Source organism: Pelmatolapia mariae, linkage group LG22 (genome assembly GCF_036321145.2).
Source record: "Pelmatolapia mariae isolate MD_Pm_ZW linkage group LG22, Pm_UMD_F_2, whole genome shotgun sequence".
Lineage (NCBI taxonomy): Eukaryota > Metazoa > Chordata > Actinopteri > Cichliformes > Cichlidae > Pelmatolapia > Pelmatolapia mariae.
Genome location: NC_086245.2, coordinates 17,269,370 through 17,291,917, shown reverse-complemented (window position 1 = coordinate 17,291,917; position 22,548 = coordinate 17,269,370).

Genomic DNA, 22,548 nt, shown 5'->3' with positions numbered 1-22,548 from the left:
ACAGATAACACGCTATCAGTGAAACACTGGTAACTTTCATGTCATCACCGTATTGAGTAACAACATCTAGGGTGAAGACAAAGTCACTGCTAAGTGTTAGAGCTTGCTAAAAGTCATGTTAATGAGTAATGGGTTTACATGCATCTCCATTCCAGCTCCTTTAAAATTTGCATAAGACCTGGGACTCATTACAGCAATTAAGAAACATAGGGTATGTAATTTACTGTAATTATCATGTAGACTCACAGATATCTTTGCTAGGTATAAATGTTTAACTGCTTGTTAATGCAAATATCAATCACGTGCCTAAATGTATTGAGTTGCTGCCATGTTGACATGGTCAAGACGACCTTGTGAAGTTCAAATCGAGCACCAGAATGGAGAAAGAAGGGGATTTAAGAGAATTTGAACGTGGAGTGGAGGTTTGTTCCAGATGGGCTAGTTTGCTGGGATTTTCACAAACAACCATTTCCAGGTTTTATAGAGAGTAGTCCAAAAAAGACAAAATATCCGGTGAGCAGCAGTCCTCTGGTGAAGAGAAGCCGGTAGGAAGGCAACAGTCGCTTAACTAAGTAACTCAAGTAACCACTCATTACTACCAAGGTATGGACAAGAGCATCTCTGGACATATAACATACCTGAACATTGAAGCAGATGGGCTACGGGTGCCGCTCCTGTTCCTGAACAGGAAACTGAGGCTACAATTCTCATGGGTTAACCAAAACTGGACAACAAAAGACATGTTCCCTGGTCTTATGAGTCTAGACTTTTGCTGTAACATTCTGATGCTTCGGTCAGCATGAAAACATGGATCCATCCTGCTTTGTGTCATGGATTCAGGCCCTGGTGATGTAAGGGTGACTTAAAATCCCTTAGTGCCAGCTGAGCATTGTTTAAACACCACAGCCTACCTGAGTGTTGTTGCCAACAAATGTCCATTCCCACAGTGTATCCATCTGCTTCAATGTTGTGTTTCCAGCAGGATAACACACCACATCACAAAACTCAAATCATCTCAAACTGGTTTCTTGAACATGAGAGTGAGTTCATTGTACTCAAATGGCCTCCATAGTCACCATATCTCAATCCACCAGAGCACCTTTAGGATGTGGTGGATCGGGATAAGCAGCCAACAAATCTGCAGCTACTGTGTGATGCTATCATGGAACAAAATCTCAGACGAATGTTTTCAGCACTTTGTTGATTCTGTACAACAAAGAATTGAGGACATTTTGAAGAAAAGAGTGGGTCTAGTACGAGCAAGGTGTAACTAAATATATAAATTTTAATTCTACTCCGGCATTCAGTAAGCAACAGCTGCAATACTGCCTGAAGTAAGGTAATATCTAACTAATTATGGTCTATAATCCAGGCAGCTCACCAGTCAGCAGTTTTACCTTAAGAGAGCAAGGGGTGCTTTTTATTCTGCAGGTATTTTACCCCGGTGTTGTCCCAGTCCTTCTCTAGACAATGAACAGAAATCCAGAGAAACACATGATCTAATGCTGAACACTACAATCAATTATTACCTGATACTGTTTATCACTTACACTATTACGAATCATTACTGCTAATGTTTATCAAGCAAATACAGGGACTATAAAAACGACACCACCCTGTCCACCCTGTATGTAGGTCATTCATAATATTATAGAGATTGAAAAGTTCAAATATCAAGGTTACATTTTTAACAATTTAGCCAACACTGCTGGTCGAGTGTTTGAGCAGGTAACAGGTCAGTGTATTGCCCAAAGACCTTGTCAGATCACATTAGGCGATATCTCGATTAAACCTGAGCGCTTTCAGTCACGCCAGGGCAAGTCGTCACTTCCTTTTCCACAACAAACTCAGAAGATGGAGACGCATCAGCATCAACACCGCCTTAAGACTGGTTAAGGTGCAATGACACATGGGAAAATCTATGATGTGAACCTCTGCCCCGCAGCTAAACAAGACATCACTGTCATATCTCACCCATTTAATATATCACCCTTCTCTACTTCTCTAGCCTCTTTTCACATGCCCTTAGTGCTTCTGAATTCTTCTGTCAGTCCACGCTTTGTTCTGTACGGCATTTTTCATAGATCTCCGGTGCACAGAATCGATTTAGGACAAGAGTTCTCTAGCGCTGGTGGAAAGGCATTGAAAAGATGGTCAGACAAGTACAGTTCAAAGCTGACAAGCTGTGTCTGGATACACATTAAAGCTTATTCAGTGCTTTCTACATCTCCTTGCCTTAGGGCATTGAAACAGAGGGGGAGAAATATTCATGACTGGATGAGCATCAAGGAGAAATGGAGCAGGAATTAGAAAGGGGCGATAGCGCCAGTGCATTCCCTGTAGTGTAGGCCCTGTGCACGCCAGTAAAATGTCTTCAAAACCTTTGAATAATGAGTATTAATGAGTACTGATGCAATTTGTTACACATATAAGTGGTTAAGAAGATGGATGGGTATTCCATATGTGTCCCAGCAGATGTATCGAGGCTGTGCTGTATATATGCCACAACTCAATCACTTCGTGTTTGGGAGATGGGACTGTGCCTGTGTGACGTGTCGTGCAGGCTCAGGTCCAAACTGGCACACTGCCTGATGACTGTGACAGCTGCCAACAGTGGTGCCCATAAGGGGATGTGGCATAGAGTGTGGACCTCAACAAAGCATAAGGCCATATATCAATCTTTTCACATTGTGTTAAAGTCCCAAAGCACATCTCCCTCACGGCCCACTATTGTTTTGGCAGAACACAGCTACAAATGAAAGTGTGAGGCTTTGCTAATTCGTTGGCAATTAAAGCACAAAGGAAGTCATTTTAATGCAAACTCCAGATATTTCTGACCGGTGAAATGTTTTTATTAATCTTCCCTGACATCCTGAGAAAAGATTAGTGATCTGTGATACACCACAGGACAGAATTCATGAATATACAGTATGGTGTCTGCATACTATAATTGCATTTTCTTGTCAGTCTGATTAGATAGAAAATCTTGCACTGTATGCGTGATACTACATCAGCATGGTGAAGCATTTCTCTTATGCTTCACCACAGTCTGTAGAAAGTGATCCATCTTAGAGTCACTAGAACAGTCAGCCTGTCCCTAAATGTTACTGCTACTACAGAAACATCTTAATATGTCGGCCTATCGTGTAGTTCATTTAATGACAACATTATCTTGTCATTTAATATTCTGTAAAAACTATTTTTTTTCTTTAACCTGCAGCTTGGCACCAGTTTGAATACTGACATAGTGTTTTATGAACACCATTTCCACCCGGCATGGAGAAATTCAGCGGCAGTGATCGCAGATTTGCAAAGTTTCCTTGTTTGCTCAACTTTGACATCAAATACATAAATTAACATCTCAACAATGGTAAGCGGGTGGTGGCGGTGGCGGCAGCAGCAGCAGACCATCCAAAGCAACCGGTCATTTTTATGTTTGTATTCACGTCAAACTTTTACAACACGTAATTTAAAATCTTGCATAATTTGTCACAGTGAGCTGAATGCCAAACAACATGTGGGTGAATGCCTTCAGTTATTTGCATTCACACATAACTTTGAGTTTTCCAGTCGACTAGAAATCGACGGTTGTGTGTCCTTGAGATGTTGTGAAGACTGACTGCATAACCAGCAGGATAAATTTAAATGATCTATTTGGTGAAGTAGTATCCATTGCATGAAAAAGCTTGCAGATCTTTTGGTATCACCTCGATTCATCAGATGTGATGTGATCTGTTTGCCTGTAGATGTTCATAATAGCAGGATTTTGGGCTTTTCCTTCTGCAAACGTGTTTAATTTCATGTGTATTTCTATGATACTTTAATTTAAAGGATCTCAAGGTTGGAATTTTGAATTATCCCTACCAAAACATCAGTTTCCTTCTCCTTTACCTATTCTGTCTTTACATTACATTTCCACTTTGGGTCATTTCTGCTGCATCATCCAGTCTCTCCTAGCATTCAGATCAGGAGCAGGTGCTTTAACATTCACCTAAAGAATTTCTTAACACAATTCCCTCAATTCCCCTGGAAATTATGAAATTACAGTGTCCTCCAATGGAGACTGGGGTGCTTTGTTTGTCCCTATAGAGGAAAAATTAACATACGTGTCACAAACTCATTGTTTCCTTCGACATTTATTATACTCGCTGTTTATAGTCTAGTTCATCTTCTTGGTTATGTAATATTTAATTAGCTTGCGTGCTCCCTCCCTGTTCCCTCTATCTTGTCTCCATGTTTGTTTATCTTCTGTCCCAGTGCCAAGTTTGCATGTGTTAGTCTGAGTCTCGCTATGTAAGTGTGTTTGTTCCTGTTTTATTTTGATAGTTTTGTGTCTTGTGTGCTTTGTATTGACTTTAACTTCCCCTGATTTTGTTGTAGCTGTCTTACCCAGTGTTTCCAATCTCCCTAATTACCTGGTGTGTATTCAAGTCCTCAGTTTCTTTCTGCTCTTTGGCATGTTCCTAGTTTCTGCCTAGCCTGAGTTATTTTGTCATCCTTAGAAAGCTGCTATTGATTTTTACATTTGTGCTTTTTGAGTCCTGCGTTTGGGTCCTCCTTTGCCTGCCACACAGTTGTCCCTGACATACTATTGATGAAAGTTGTGTTAATTTTTTTCAGGATTGCATGTTGTGGTCTTGGTGTGATATTTACAGGGTGACTACTCCTGAGGAATGTTTCAATGGTCTAGAGTTTTCCTCCCTTTTGTGGATCATTTATCTTATTGTGGATGGATGATCAGGCAGGTCTTGTTAGGTAGAAATTCTTGTACAACTTCCAGCTCCATGCAGTTCTATAAATCATTTTTTATGGTCCTGTGAAGCCTGAGCTGGTCACACCAAGCAGTGTTTTGTGAGAAATGATCAGATTTTATAAATAAATGCCGTTTTCCTGGTAATTAAACTTTTTCTTCTGAAAAGTATCTTTATTACTTATTCGTTTCTACCATTAAAAATGGCTCTGAGACAATTTAAGGCAGCGACTCATCATGCCACTTCTTGCTCAGTATACAGTATAAACTAGCTGCCCCAGTCTGCATGACCTCTCCACTGGCATCTGTAACTGGAAGTGTTTTCAAAAGCTGAGTAATGCAGTTGAGTACGCACAACAGCCCCATATTACCCAGAATGAACAGCAAACACAAGTCCCTTCTGACACATATGGAGTAAGCTTCACTTTAGATCTGAGTTCACTGAGTCGGGAGGATATTTCTAGGTCAGTGAAACAGACAAGCACTTGTATGCATTTCAGATGTGCTGTAATTTTTACTCTTCTCTCAGCGATGGAGAGGGTCAGTTTATGCTTTATTTAGCTACATGAACTGTCAGCTCGCTCGAGCAAACTTGCTCATGTTTTTATTTTCACGGCTAAACCAACATGTCACTGGTAAATGTTTAATTATATAAATGAGAAAGTCAGAGTGAACTCAATTTTTAGCCAGGGAGTGACCGTTAAAGTGAGGAAACTCTGTTGTTTAAAAGCTTCCCATCTTTAAAACTGCATGACCTGTAGAGAGAAGTATTTTTCTGGACTTAGATGCTGCAGGTGAGCTCACTTTCTGTTTAACGAAATAACAAAGCCTGGGAGATGACCATTGTGAAGTTAGTCTGAGTCAGTTAATTTAAGTGTCTATTTAAAAAAAAGAAAGAAAAAAAGGCTGGATTTAATCAATATTTTAAATGTCAAAAATATCAAAATTTTGCCACAGCAAACCAGTTGTGTCGTATTTTAACAGCTGACACAAAAGAGCTGTGATTACTCTGAAAATATGCTGCAGTGTAAAAGAAGTGACGGAGATGAAAGAGTAGCTTTGCTGTTGGTGTCACTGAAGAGACAAACATTACCTAATCTATACTGCCCTCAACAGGGAATAGGGGAATTCTCAAAGGTGGTGTGAGAAATATGGAGTGCTTTTTAACCTGCTGTTTAAGGTACAGTAGCTGATTAGTGGAGTTGATTTAATATTACAGCACAGCTACATGTGCTATCTTTTTTTTTTTTTTTTTTTTTTTTTTTTTACATTTAACTACATCTAAAGGTAATTAATGGAATTACAGATGAGGACAAAATTATTAGCCTCCTATGAATTTTTTTTTGTCAAAAAGTGCTTTTATAACATAGCAAGGGATTTTCAAAATGGCATTTCTTAACAGACTTTCTTTAGAAAGCATAAATGACTTCTATTTGCACACCATGACAGAATTATTTCAGAAAAAAACAAAAATGACTCATGAAAAACAGATGTTTTTTTTATTGGGCCTTGGCACGAATGATGTGCTTTAACTTTGTAATCTTATAAAATCAAGTTAAAACTGAGGGTTACCTTTTAATTTGCATCGTGCCAAAAAGAAAAGAAGTCAGTTTAGACTTGAGAAAACGAATCAAAGCAGGAGATTGATGTGCAAAGTTATCTTACTGTTTCTGAGTGTCAAGAACTGGAGTGATAAGTTTCATCAAGACATTCAAAGAGAGCCACACAGTACAGAACAAGCCTGGCAGAGGTTGGAAGTAAAAGATTTCAAAGTCTCTGGAAAGTGGAAAGTGGTGACAGACGTGAGTAAAGACCTCAGAACAATTCCAGAGACACCAGTGAATGACTTAACCATATCTCAAATTGTAGTCTCAAAGAAGACAATCACTTCAACCCTTTACAGGAAAGACTGTGAGATTTCAGACTGAGAGAAACTTCACTTCTGCAGAAGAGACACCTTCAAAGCCACACTGAAGGACATTACTGTGCAAAAGTGTTGATTCTCCTCTTTATATTTTCCCTTGTATAAAAATGGCTTCTTGACAGTGAGACACTGAGGCCATTTCAGATGAGGCTTCAGTGAACAGTAGATGGATCAGCTGAAGGTCCAGTTACATCTCTCAGGCCCCGTTTCAGGTCTTTGCTGGATTTGTTTCCTTGTTTCTAAAGGACATGGCTTTTAGATACTGATCATCCGCTGTAGATGGCCTGACACTTCTTCTTTTGTCCTCCACTTGTCCGTTTTTTTCCCCCCAAGACATACTGCGCACCATGCTGAGATATGCCAATTTTTTAAGCTAATAGCTGTTTGCGAATCACACTGGTGGTGTAATAATACTATTTTATATCTGTCAAACTGTGTTATCTTTAGCTTCTTCTTTTTTTTCTTCTTTTTTTTGGGGGGAGATTCATGTAAGGAAATTAGGAAGAAAAAAATTACTTTTGGCCCAGGCTGCTAGAAACAAAGAGATGTGGGTTATTGATGAAGCTCCTCCACTAAAGACCAGCATAACTGTTAAACTATCTCTGACTGGTTACTATATTCCAGGGGAAATTACAAATAAAAGTACTTTCTTACCTTTTTAAAAGAAATGTTGCTCTCTGTTTCTTCCTTTTAAAAAAATACAATGCAGATAACTTTTTGGCGTTTGTTGTTTTTCTGTGTTTTCTGCCAATTTTTACAGTTGTACTGTGGATTTAAAATTGTTGCAGATGAAATGAAAAGAAAAGGAGTCAGGGATGTTCACTAAATCTAACACTGCAGGTGAAAATACATGAGAAGAACTGTTACTTGTAAACCTGATAAACCCTGTGCCCAAAAAGAGTAATATTATTACTGGGTTAATTTGTCACTGGATTTGTGCTGCTGTAGAAACAAACAAACTAAAAAAAATGCTCCATCAAACCACTAGATGGAGATGTTGATCTATTTAAATTCTTCACCCAAACTGTTTCTTTTCTCAGTGCACTGTGGGCCTCACTCATATTGTGAAGTGAACCAGGCAGACCAGATTACAGCTGGTGGGGTCTAAAGATTAAAGCCAAGGGAACTTATGTGAACTTTCTTTGTTCCTAAGTGGTTTGTTTTTATACCACTTATCTGCAGTTAAAGCTGAAATCCATCAAATGAATTCCTTTCTAAATTAAGTGCAGTCCTTATCTAATGTGATCTAAAGCTGAAACATTGTATGGAGCTTCCTTAAGCATTTTGAGTTCAGACAGAATTGCAGTCTAAATATTATTTATTTAGTTTATGAGGATAGGGAAATTTAATATCTTAAGAAAATGAGTAAAGTCTCCAGCTTGATATCAGAGGATATTACACAAAATTAAAATATAGAAGTATAGCCAAGTGGCGTTGCCTGCTAGACTGTGATTTTCTGTCATTTGAGGCAGCACTGATATTGCATTATGCCAGTAAAAATGTCGGATTAGAACATATTTCACGAGTGTCGGGTAAATTATGGTTTGAATTAGCTCTCGTCCCCAGCTGAAGATGCATTTGTCAAAATCTCACTATGTATAGATGGAGCATGTCTAATGGCACTGCTAAAAATGAATGGGGGGGGGAATATTTAAATGATTGGGCAGAGAGAAAAGTATTACCATAACCCTTTCTGATCCGTACATCACAGTAAAGATTTAAAAGAATCATGCCACCCGTGTGTGTGTGTGTGTGTGTGTGTGTGTGTGTGTGTGTGCGTGCGTGTGCGTGCAGTGCACTGTGTGTAATACCCTGGGGATCAGTCATGCTGGGCTTTTGATTGTGGCAGGGCAGTCTCAGTGGAACACACTGACATACTCTCAGTGAATGAAGAAAAGATGGAGTCTGCATGCGTGGAAACCCTGCGGGACTATTTTTTTTTTTTCCCCTCACTTCTATTTTTCCCAATGTTGTTTTTTTGCTTTGTCATATTACACACTCGGTGTGCTGAACAGCTCATTGTTTCCAAATATGAGAGCATGAAATACACACACGTGCACACACGCACACAGTCCTTTTCATAATCTCGTCTGCTTTGAATGCTGACTTTATCCCATTTGACTGAATGAATCTCAATATAGCCTCGCATGAGCACAGTATGTGGGGATGGTAACAGGAAAGAGCTGACTTCCGTATAAGCTCTCGACAGCAATAGGCTGAGTGAGTGGAAGAATATGCTGCCTGTGGATATAATGCCTCAATAAGCCGAAGATGTTAATCTAAAGACCTGGCTCCATGCATCTGGCATTTTTCTTTTCTTTCTTTTTTCCTGAGTTCTGCTCCCTTTGCCATCTGCATTCATCCAGTTATCCTCATTAAACGATTTAAGAAGTTTAAACAGTTAGATTTAATATTTGTTATGTTTTTTGTTTTTTTTTTAACAATATGACAGAGATTTGCTGGGCTTTTTATGGAGCTTGCAAATTAAGGGAACTACTGAAGATCATCTTCCATGAGGCATCTAATGGTTCACTCACTCTAGAGCAAAAATCGGATGCTAACCTACGTGCAACTGAGAAAAAAAAAATCTGTGGTTAAGTTTTTCAGTAGTTGCTGTGACCAACTGGTTGCTCAGAAGTGGAAACAGAGACAGATTGCCAACAAGTTAAAGTCAGTCTGAGTCCGTCTGAACCAATGAGCACAACTTGTCAGTAAATACTGAACTATTCATGGTGGAATTTCTGAATTTTTCTTTCAAAGCTCTGAATCTAAGTAGTTATGTGAATTTCTGTGTACGCAGATGTCAAGAAATTTGCAATTTTCAACAATTTATCACAGTTAATCTTCAACGATTTCTACATAATTGCCAACTTGCACCCATTCAATGACAAACTAATAACTGACTGATAGACTGACTCTGTCTTAATGTTCTTTTATTATCATCTTGATGCATCAAAGTCCCTTTTAACACAGCAGCTGACTGGGAGTAGTCAAAGACCTGGTCCCTGTGTTTGAGGGAGAGGGAAATTGCAAATATTTTGAACTGTATATGTCAAAATACATCTACAAAATTATTACCGCGCTGTGGTCTCCAACTACAGTTTTCTGTAGTGTGACCAGCATAGCTGATAGTTCCTATATCTGAACCTCCTCCACGTGGTGAATGTATTTAATGAGCAGCATGTGACTGACACCAGATCTGCTGTTGAGTGTCTCATACACAAACATTGCTCCAAATTTGAAATCAAGAAAAACATGGTTCCAGTTCATAAGTTAAAGCATACTGTGCCCACACCTGATTAAATCATGCACCGTCTCCATAGTACTGACCATACGGCGAGTTGGTATCTATGCACAATATAATAGGATATTCTGATGATTGGATCAGAGCTTCAAATTCAATTTTCTAACAGAAACTATGTGCTTCAGATTAAATGGACCTCCTCAGCTACACTATGTGTGAAGTAGTTAGATAAGAGTGAATCTTGTCAGGAAAGAATCTAAACTTCCCCGTAGATATGGGCTCTGTTAGTCCAGCCATGCATACATGCACTGTGTAACTCTGAATAGCGGAGCTGGACTAAACACTGAATGGATGTAAAAATATTGGTAAAAGAGGAACAGCTGTGTACCCACAACACAGAAAAGTTGCTCTGGGCCAGAACGCCAGTCATTATCTAATCCTCTTTGACGGAGCCACTGGCTGAATGACAATGCTGTGTTTCGGGACAGCAGCAGGGAAAGCCAATCATCTGCTCTATTTTGTATTCAGGCCTCGTCTTCGCACAAAGGTCTCTCTTGCTGTTGGCGTTTTCTGTCAAGTGATATTCTGTTCTCACCACGTCAGGGTCACTTGTTCGAATTTGTCAAAGGTTTATTTATCCTAGAACAAACTAGCACTTTTGATCGGCCAACATTAACATTAACATAAGAATTCAAGTGATTCACTGATGCTTTTGTGACATTTTTTTTTCTGTGTGCATTTTGAGCAAATATTCAGGGCATGTCATATTTTTATTATTATTATTATAACTACTATTTACTACTATTTATTATCTTTCTATATTACAAGAATGTTATACATGGAATATTTTTCAACAGTGCTAAATAAACAATTAACTTGCTTGAACAGAACATGCATAAATATATAAATAATTACACTGTCATCTTCTTTTTGCTGTTCACTTTATGGGTCGCCACAGCCGTCCCACTGCCTCCATCACATATCTACCATCCTCCTCTGTCACATCAACCCTCTTCACAGCCTCCTTCACTACATGCATGAACCTCCTCTATGGGCTTCCTTCTTAACTCCTTCTTCAACATCCTTTGCAATGATGTTATTTTAAGAAACATTATTTTTCCCTGTGCATCTTCATCTCTGCCAGAGTTAACTCATCATTAGGGTCCTGCAGCTAAAACGGTTTATTTTGGATTAAACTCCACGATGCCACAAGGCAGTGTTTGCATTTAGATGTTTGCGTTGATTTGTTTTGTGTATTCAGGTTTTATCAGCAGATTGAATGAAGAACGGACTGAAACGCAGCTCGTACATCATGAGCTATTACCGTTCTCTCACATTACAGAGTCGCATTTCTTTGTGCGTGTTTTAAGTAAATTTGGGGCAGACTATAGATAAGAGCACTCTGTGTTGTTGATATGCATTACATAAATCACTTTTAGATAAGGGAGTGAGGCTTAGTTGAGCTCAGTTTTCAAAGTCACCTTTTTAAGCATGCCAAACAAGGCTGTTTTCTTGATATATGATATATTGTTGCCTCTAATCACTGTAGTACTTCAGATATTTACATTATTAGCCCAGTGGTAGCAGTACTATGTCTTATAACATTATTCTCACCAAAACAGAAAAGTCTTAAGGGGAGAAACTAGTTTCAAAGGGATGCAACATAAGGGCCAAAGTCGGTAATAAAAGGTCAACTTTTGGAAAAGGTCGGGATCAAGAAGGCTCCCTGTGGCATGAAATGAGGAAAATTCAAAGTGCTAACAAGGGTAGTGACACAGGTCAGGTCATTGCCTGTGGCGGCTGTGTTACGCAGCAGGATCAGAAGATTGCAAATCTCTGTGTTTTAAAAACACGAGCCGTCGTCTTCTTCTTTAGCGTCGCCACAGTGGCTTATCTCCCTCTGTCTCACCCTATCTCAAGCATCCTCCTCTGTCACACCATGCATCCACTCCATCACTACTTCACTCCTGCCTCTACATTCAGCATCTTTTGTCCAGTATAGCCACTATCCCTCATCTACACGTGCCCAAACCATCTCAGCCTTGCCTCTCCAACTTGGTCTCCAATCTGCTCAACCTGAGCTTCTATATACTGTATACAAGGCTCATATATAACAGAATGAGCTGCAGGTCACCTTCCCAGCTTTTAGACAACATCGAGTGCATAAAATGTGAGACATCAAATAAAAATGTATCATGTCACCTAAGTGTCACCTAAAATAATCAGCATTTAACCTTTAATACTGATTAATGCTGATTTATATTGGCAGGTACTCTCCAAATCCCTAACAGAAAACACGTAATATTAGGACCTTTAGGAATATTGGCATTAGAAGAGATAATTAATTATAATTTCTCCTGCAAAACCTGTAAAAGCTCCCTCATATCATAGTCTTTGCAGTTTTCTCCACCTGTTCTGAAAATGGCCCATAAAACATGTTTTTCTTGAACAGATTGTGAATAACGAACCGTCCCCACGTCCCTGTCGCCCAGTGGCTAATTTTCAATGGAAATGACGAAGGCTGGTGATTAACATGGGAGCCATATTGCATCCTTAATGATTCCTGAGTATGTGTCTCCTCGAATTGACTAATGCAAGAACAGATGGCCCCATGGGTAAAATCCAGAGACACTCACTGTGCCTGTGACAACTTTGAAAAGTGTGCCTATGAGTCATTTTGTGTCTGAACATTTGCGTGTGTATAAATGTGCTCACAAATGTGCTTTCCCAACATTTGCATCCTGTGGGCCATTGCTCTAAATAAGAATGTAGATTTAGTGAGACAGCGTGGTTACATAAGAATAAGACAACGCTGCGTTTTTGTTTGAAGTGGGTTTGGGGTTGTTGGGGGTTTTTTTTGTCTTTTGTATGCCTGCATCTATTGCCACGGGTGTGGAGGTATCATGGACATTTTAGATGAAAAGGTTAAGGGACCACATGACTTCCTCTGTTTGTGCACAGTCTGTCAGCTGTGTGCACGGGGATTGGCAGAAACAGTTACAGGTGCTGTGCAAAATGCTCATTGAGCCTCTAGTTCCTCCAACACCACCAGGATGTGAAACATGTTTACTCAAGAGTTGCAGCAGAAGATGCTGACAGAAGCTCAACTGTTCTCAAGAAAGCACCCATTGGCTTCTGTAGCAGCTATCGAGTCGCTGACATAACTCCATTCTTTGCTGTGGGCAATGTCATAGCATAACTTCACGAGATTCACAGTTCAAAAACAGTCATTACTTCTCTTATATTCAGACTTTGTGCAGCCTCTCAGTTCATCCAGTACCTGAACCAAACTACTTTAGCTCCAGCTTTCTTCTGATCAGGTGCCCTTTGCAAAGAGGAGGCTTTGAGTCAAGTCAGAATTGCAATTCTTTTGTAAATGCACCATTCAAACTTGGACACGTAGGCCAGGTTTAACAGCCAAGACACAGAGGCTGGGAGCAAGCCGCAGTAGCTGAGCGAGCTTAAGTGGCAATGATAAAAACAAAGAAATAAAAACAATATTTGCTGTTATGTTGTTTTTTTTTTGTTTTTTTTTTAAAGTATAAATGGAAAGGCGTGCATCTTTGCACCCAACAGCACAACCTCACAGAAATGTTCAGCATGTCAGATTTTGATGCTAGGCTTCCACTCAGACCTCCATCTCTGACACAGAGAGAGACAGAGACAGTCTGAGGGCAACCTTATAGTTATTTTAAATAGTTCCTGGGAATAAAAAGGTTCTAGGAACTTTGGATGAAAGTGTGCCTGCTGTATCACAAAGAGCTTCGGAGGAATATACTGACTGAGCTGGTGTTAAGTTATTCTGCAAAATTTCTTCATTTGTCTGTCAAAAATATGTGATATGACTTTGTAGCTTAAATAGGAGGCCAGTGGTCACTTGGTATACAATGTAAATTAAATATTTTGAAATCCAAATGTGATCTAAATGGTTATGAGAATGATCAGATCTCTATTTAGTTTTTTGGGTTTTTTTGTTGTTGTTTTTTTAAAGAGTCTGCCTTGGACGTTTCACTTCTCATTGCTCTCTTATCTCTCTTCAGTCCAGTTCTTTAGTCCCTTGTTCCACTCATCTTTCCCTGGATCACTGCCATCCAGGCCCAATTTCTAATGTAAATTTTCTCCCTTTTCATGTTTCACTTCACAGGTATTAAGATGTTCTGAGACTTTGAACCAGCATTAAAGTGCTTTTATTTTGTGGTGATGACAAAGGAAGTGTGATCTAAGGGGAAAGGGGGACATAAAGAGAACTGCCTGAGGTGTAGAGTTGCCTGGCAACACCTTTCCACCTTTGTGTGAGCTGGACTTCAACACATTGCAGTAGAAAGTTAAGAAATACTCCAGCATAAAAGTTTGTGTGTGTACATGAGAAAAGCCTGAAGTATGATATTGTTCGTTAAACAGGGTGGCTAACTCTTACAGCTGGTTCTGTGCTTGCTGCACAAAACTGGCAATCGTCTATATGTCTCCGTTATCTTGTCAGTTTATAATTTTGTCTTGCTTCATGTCATTCAGTTGTGCTCTTTGAATGACAGATGACTTGAAGGTGGATGTTATTCCAATTTGTAGGACTACTTCCCCCCCAGGGTGCCTTGTAGCTCATAGCTACCCTAAGGCCTCATGTTGTTAGCCAACGGCAAATAGCCTCTTTTGTGACAGATCCAACTCTAGTGCAGATGCTATTTGTACTAGGTGTATTTGGCTTTTTCCTAGTGTCATATAGTTTAACAATAATGTGACTTTCACTGTGATAGATATATCTAAAGCATTTTCTTAATTATTCTCTGACTTCTTGTCCTTCTGTCCTAAGGAGAGGTTTTCTTCTTTTTAAGAGACAAAGCAAATCTCCTGAAGGATCTTCTCTAACGGCCTGCTATTCCTATATGTTGGTGCGAGATGCCTTCATGCTACACTGAATCAGCATGTGACAACATACAGCCATAAAGTGCTTTCCTAGGGGCTCAACGCCTTGTAAAAGACCCACGATTGTTTTCCCACCACGACCGTCCTAGATAGTTGAGGCTTATCCTGTTTCTCCCTTCAGGGTTGCTCCGGTGTAGGGGATGTCCAGGCATCATGCATCCAAACTCTGTTTCTAATGGATGAGACATTTCATTTCAGTCACACTGGACTAAAAATAGGACGGCGGCAGCCTCGTAACTAGAGAAGATCAGCAGTTGCCTGGTGATGGCACTGAATTTGATCACTTTTGGTGACAGATTGCAAGTAGTTGCAGTGATCAGCTGGTTGCCCTGAGATTTAGCGTGAAACACCCTCATGCTCTGGGCGAACACTTTCGATCTGATCGCAGGTCGCCTGGTGGGACGCAAGCTGTCTCCAAAACCGTTGCGGTCTGATTCAAACTGACTGTAGGCACTCTCAGACAGATAACGTTTTGGAATTGCCATATAATTTGTAAATGAAACAGATGTTGCAATCAATCTGATTCGATCTGTGCTGCTGTTTATTATTGCTGTTTTATCGCCATCTTGGCACAACAGAGAGGACGAGCTGTTTTCCCTATGGTGACTCTAGCATTAGCCAGGGGAAAAATTAGGACCGTATGTAGTTGTAAATTTACGATTGTGTCCTTAGTCCTGGACGCTCGGGTTCTGAGAAGGTCCATAGGATGTTAATGAGGATTTGGGGGTAATCGGGTCATCCTTGTTGCCTAACTGATTGGGAATTATTGATCATTTGATTCTCGGTCATAGTTGTCAGACACATTGATTGTGCCATCTGCCATTATCTCCTCATGGGGAACAAATAAGCAACCATTCAAATCAGAGTGTGCCTAATGACAGTAACTTTTTAATGATTTTTTTTGTAGTTTGCTAGGAGAGTAGAAATCAGGGCTTTCAGTCTAAGACAGTCAAGTGAAAATATTTTCATTCAATTAAAGTGATTTTATGTTTCACATGTGTGAAAGCAGTTCAGCCAGTGTAAAATATCCTAGAATATTACTGATACTGTGGCAGTCTACTTCCTCTTCTTGTCTGCATTGAGAAAAATAGCAGATTGTATATGAAATGATACAAATTGCTGTTTCAGTATGTTTAATATTATTCTACTTTATTTTTATCATGCTTATTTTTCCATTGTATTGGGTGGAAAAAAACATAGTATGTGGTCTTGACGTGGTGTCCACTTTAACAACAAGCCTGTGGGTAATTATCCCTTGCACTGCATTGGTAATAGGTTATATTGTTATTATTTGGAGCATCTTAGCACTTCATCAGCTGTATTTTTCAGCACATGTAGATGGTACAAGTCCTTAGTTACTGGCAAAAACAAAATGTATGATGCATTCCTCCTCTAATAATGACCCATTTTACAGGTTGGTACTACACCGCCCACGTGGAGAGCTGCTAAAAAAACAAAAAACAAAAATTAATGAACTGCTGGAAAATATTAGGGAAAAGATGTTATAAAGGACATGTAAACAGGATTGCTTTGACAGACACCTGGGTGTGATTTTTTTTTTTTTTTTTTTTTTTTTTTTTTTTTAAATCCATGAGTGAATGTTTACTCATTATGTCCTAACATATTAGGATGGATGGCACTATCATTTTTCATATTCTGTTATTAGTTTGTCAAAATTATGTGCCTGTGAGCCGCTAATGTGCCGAGCTAATTTTCATCTGCCTAAATGGTGAATATGCAGAGAACAGTTTTAATCCACATGACATTTCATTGAAGCTGAGGTGTGAATTTTGGCTGGGTTGATGCATCACCCTTTTCTGTTATACATTTGCAGCTGTTCTTTTCTCATCTTCTGATCTTCTTGCCCCATCTTTAGCTCTTACACAGATGATCTCATATTCGACTCTAGAATGCTTTGGTATACAGAGGAGTTCATTTTGGACTAAATGACTGCAAGATGCCCCGGTCATATGGCTGCGAAACAAGCCCAAATCACATCACACCTCCACCACTGATTGATAGTTGTTATAAGGAGGTTGCTTCGTTTGGTTTTCATCAAACATGATGTGATGCATTATGGCCCTTTGAACTCATCTCTCCAAAGCACTTCTGTTCCAGAGAAGAAGCTTTTTCTTGCAACCCTTCTAAGCTAACCTTACTTTTTCAGTCTTTTTCTAATTGTACTGTTTAAAAACCTAACTGAGGCAAGTAGAGTCTGAGATGTAATTCTTGGGTTTCTCTGCACTTTCTGTGAGCAATACATGCTGACCTTGTTGTGAATTTATTACAAGGTCCACTCCTGGAGTTATTCTCACTGTAGAATGATGTCATGGTCCTTCACAGATTGATGGGCAGCGCTTTTAAGATCATTGCTGATGTCTGCCACACATTCGCTTTTATAGAGGTGCTCACACCTGTTGATGATCGGTTATCAAATGCATTTTATTAGGAGCTTAAACTATTCATTCATAAGGAAGCAGTAAAGGTGTGCTTAGTTTTCCCCATGCTGCTTCTGTATTTTGGCTCAGTCTTTGTTAAATAACATGATGTCATATTTTGTTATTCATCTGAGGTTGTACTCAGCTAATTTTAAGACCTGCTAAAAATTATTGTTTTTATGTCCTGATACATAAAACCTTAGAATTAACACAGGGTGTGCTTCCTTTTTCACATGACAGATTTATGCTCGATCAATTTAAATGAGAGTTTTCTGAAATGTGTCTGACCTGTGTTCTTCTTTACATCTTTGGCAGTAACTTTTGCATTACCTATTTAATCTGCTTAATAGCACTCAACAAGTATGGCACAAGGCAGCTTAATGGGAAATATATTTAATCTGACTTGCATATCACAGATTGCCCCTGCCTGATCATATGTCTGATGAAAAATAATGTGCCCAGAAGCCTGCAATAGGGTCCATATATTTTAGACTGCTGTGTTGGTAAACTATATTTGTTGCAGTCATAAATCAATTGTTAGTGCCAACCTGCAAGAATTGTATTAACCTATCCATCCAATTTCAAGTCACATATCCAAGTTATGGTCATGGCGGTAATGAATCAAGCTGAGCAGCCTAGATGTACTTTCCCACATTGACGTCCCCCTGCTCCTTCTGGCGTTCACATGCCAGCTGGGAGGTGTAATCCCTCCGGCTGTGCTCCAGGATCTCTTCCAGTTCAGTCAAGAACACTCTGAAAAGGAAGCACCTTGGGGGGTCACCAGGCGACTGAACCACATCGAGCTTCTTTTCTCATTATGGCAAAGTGAAAAAGTCCTCCTGAAACTCTTTCACCTTCTCTTTTGTTAGCTTGTTACAATGTCAGCAACACTGCACCCACTGTAAGTGAACAGTGTCAGTGTATTTTGCTCTTGCACTAAATCCAACCTCTGGCATATGGAATAGCAGGAGTGCTAGGGAACTCTCCAACATTTATTAATACTGCAAAAGCTACGTGTAAGTCACAAATCAACACTTAAAGCAGTTAAAATGATGTTAATTTACTGGGATATGTAGTTTGATTCTCTCCTCTCAACTGTTGACAAATAAGGTTATGTAGATTGCAAAAAATGGCTAATTTAGGCTACTTATTGAAGTGGTGTTTCTTTGGGACTATCTATTTATGATATAGTCTGTTGGAAGCTTTCCTGTCCTGTTTCAAGATCCTGACACAGCATCAGTGCCAAAGAGCTTAAAATATCTGAGCCTGTCAGAGCCACTCAAACCAAAAAAGTGATTTTCAAAGTGTCACTGAACTGACAGTTACCTCAGCTACGTTAATAAAATAAACACTTGCTCATCACCACTGAATTTAATTGTGAAATTTGTGGCACAGGTACATATCGGGCAAACAGGGTCAAACCCACGCCTCCACTCAGGCAGGAAACTGCGATCAAAAATTTAGGATCATTTCAAGAACTCGCGGCAACTTCAGCTTCTTTCCAAAGATGACAGGCGGGCGTAAACAAGGAATAAAGATGAATTTAGACTGGAATGAAAGAGTGTGTATGAATCCTATAAAAACACAGATTTTCTATGCTTACTAAGATATTAGCATTTGGAGAAGATGAAGCAGGTTAGGCCAACTCCCCCGTTAATTATGTTAACAGTAATATGGCAAAGAGAGCAGCGCTGTTCTTTCCCCAGTTTTCGCTGGGCTTCTGGACAAAAGAGTTGAAAAGTTTATGGATGGCCTGGAGAAGTTGGCATTTCTCTACACAGATTACATAAAACTGGTAGGCAGAATGTCAGTTTCCAAGGCAACTGTATATTTTTTTTTTTGTATGTGTGTCTTTTCTTTCATTCTCATCTGTCATTTCTCTGAGTGCACTTAGTTTTCATCATCAGCTGATGCCTCTGTGGGTTTCTAAGCTTTAGTAATGGTGGGTTAAGTTTCACATGGGAAAGTGTGTTTAACAAGGCTGCGACTTTACAGAGAGATGATGGGGAACGAGAAGGAGTTCAAGTAGCAAAGTTTTTGTATGAATGCAAAAGACTGTTGGATTAAATGAAAATGTTTGATAACATTTATTACTGTAATGTTTAGATATGTGTTCATCTTGTTTTTTGTGTCTAGACGATGTGAGTTATAAACAGGCTCCAGGAGAATCTCATTATGCTCCCAAATAGTGCTGCGTAAACATTTACCTGCAAATGTCAATGTGTGAATTAAAAGGTTTTTAACTGAGACTTACACACTTACCCCAAAGTATCCTGTGGCCACTGAATGATGATGTAAGTGTGATCTTCTGATACAGGGTGGTAGTATATTCACATTACTTTAGAGACAGATGGCTGTGTAGTGATTTTAACATGCATACTATTTGCACTGTATGGACGGTTTAGTTATATTTTCCAGTTTACAGTGCAGTGAAGTTCATATTCTCTGTGGCCCGCCCACACATTTTCACACCACAAGCTGCTTTGTCTCGTTCTAAACATTAAATTCAGCCTTTTTTTCCTCTCTCAAATGAAACTGGGACAAAGTGAATACATGAAGACTCTTTGTACTTTTAGAAGTATTCGAACAACTTGATTTACAGGTTTATTAAAAAAGTACTGTGTATATTAGTAAAGCCTGAGCACACATATTCCAATGGCTTGCCCCAAGGATCCTATTTTTAGCTGCATTGCACCAGTGAGATATGTTATAGGACGTTACTGCCAAATTTGAACCCACTTGGAAACTAAATATAAAAGGTAACTCTGCTTGGAAATCAGACACATTCAAAACTGTCTAGTCTCGACTCGTCTAAAAGAAAAATCTTAATTTGTTCTTTTTTGGCTGTTGAAATTCTTTATTTCTGCTTCTGTTCAAGAAAGTGCTTTGAGGTATCATCCCATGTTTGATGAATCGTATATCTCCCACATTCCTTCTTGCTGGGTGACGATCTTATGCAGTTTTTAATATTTTTGATACTTTTCTCAAGGCATAACCATTGACTGATGATCATTGGTAAGTAGGTGAGAGTCCTGAGATAAAGGGGCTTGGGTATAGAGCTGGACTGATATCGATCCCACCGATTGCACAGTCATACCTAGTACAAATAGAACAAAACACAGTAGACTTTAGAGTGGATTTTTTTTTAAAGTGTAAGAAATGTATAAGCAAAGAATGAATGACTTAATAAATAAATAAAGGATTAATCGAATGTTTATTGCACATATTATTATTATTGCCCCCCAAAAAGCTGGAGGTAGCTTCCCCGAGGGAGGTAGCCAATCAGGCTAGCCAATCAATGTTAGCACTGATTAGGGCTGTTGCCCTGCTGTAAAAGCTGTCCTTGAGTCTGTTCAGAAGTTCCTGACAACTGTAAGTAACTTCTGCTCGACATACAGTAGGAAAAAACACATACACCCACACGTATACATGTAGAAAATATTAAAAAACAAAGCACTGAACGTGAAAAGCAGGAAGCTAAGCAGTAAGCGTCTGTGTGTGCCGCCATCTTGTTAGTAGTATAGTATATTGTAGTATTGGTTTTTATAACAACGGATGAATAGGAATTGAAAGTAAAGACGAGACAGGAGAAACACCCTTCGACCATGTAATGAGTATTACTGTTGCATAATTTGTACACCAGAGGGCAACATGCCTGTTGGCAACTCAACAAGCAGCTGTTCTGAGCACAGCTGAATAAGAGTGTAAAGAGGTAATCCACAAATTTTTGTAATAGTAAAACAAGATTGTTTGTGAACAGCATTGTTACATTATCTTAAAAAAGACTTGCATAACAAATGTCAAGGAACTGTTTATGTTTACTGTGTCTGATAGAAAAAAACCCACCAATATCAACATCAGTATTGAGCTTCAAAATCATACACGAGTCTGGGTCTACCATTAAAAAAGGGAAGTCTTGAAAGGAGTGCAGCAGCTTTACTCACATTTATGACAAGAAGCTCACAGCAAACCTGGAAATTGTCACGGTCAGAAGTCGCTGGGCTTCTGAGAGTTATATAAGAAATTCCTGCTAAAGCCTTGAAAGGTTTCTTTAATCCCCTTTTTCTGTATTGATATATTGTCCAGCCACAGTGCTATTAACCAGGCTATCCATTAATATCTGTACTTTACCACTGGTGAAAGAAAGAGTTTTAAATATCTCTCAAGGCAGCTCATTTCACTACATGAAAAAGCTAAGTCAAAACAACAGCTGCATACCACTGTAGTAAAAAAAAAAAATACTAATGTAGCGCTGTTGATTAGTTATTCACAAATTAGCTGTTATATTTAGTCACGTTTTTCAATGTTTATTTCTTGGGTTGTGAGTGTGAATCAGGGCAGTTATCTGTTTAATAACTCACTTTTTGTATTTCATGATTTCATACTCAAAGAGTCCATCCTCAATTCCAGCCGGTGCACTTTTTACCCCTCCCACAGCTCATTCTCTGCTGCAGTTATAATCACCCATAGCTAATTAAGGGGCTTATAATATTTCCGTTGAGTTGCCTGCAGCTTTATTTGTGCAGCTGTGTCCAAAAGCTATCGATTGTGGCTGCTGGTGTTTGTAGCTCGTCTTCGAGCAGAACGGCCCTACAGGCGCTGAGAGCTTTGAAGGATCCTGAAGATGAAGGGTAAGGTTGACAAGGTTGGCTTTAGTGTGTGTGTGTGGGGGTGTGTGTGTGTGTGAGAAAGAGAGAGAGGGTAGTGAGTTTAAAGAGGAATTAAAACCTATGTCTAAATTTTAGCCATTTCTTTTAAAAATAAAATATATCTATATATAGAGAGAGAGATAGATAGACAGATAGATATCCACAATACTGTGTCAGTGGCACTTGTAGATCAGAGAGCTGTGTCTTTGCAGGTCCCATCACTTGAGCTCAGCATGCATTGGAAAAGAGGTGGGCAATATGAAAGAAAAGAAATCGGGAGGAGTTAGTGAAGGACATGAGAGGAGGCGACAGAGCTAGGTGGATTTGTGATGCTCTTCACAGCATCATGCTAATGAGGAGGATTATTATGTCCCCCCCTCAGGCTGTGGAGGCACAGTGTGGGCACAAGTGTGTTTCACTTTTGATGCTGTGATTTGTGTGTAAGGCTGTTCATGTGTATGTGTGCGTGGTACATGACAAAAGCTGCAAGCCTAACCTTTCGGAAAGGGTTCTGTTTAGCTACCTTGACATCTTTGCTCTGTATCCACTTTAATAGGTGCTCATAATCCCTATTCATTAAAATAGCTTACTCCTCCAGATATATAAAGTCTGCAGACTGGGTT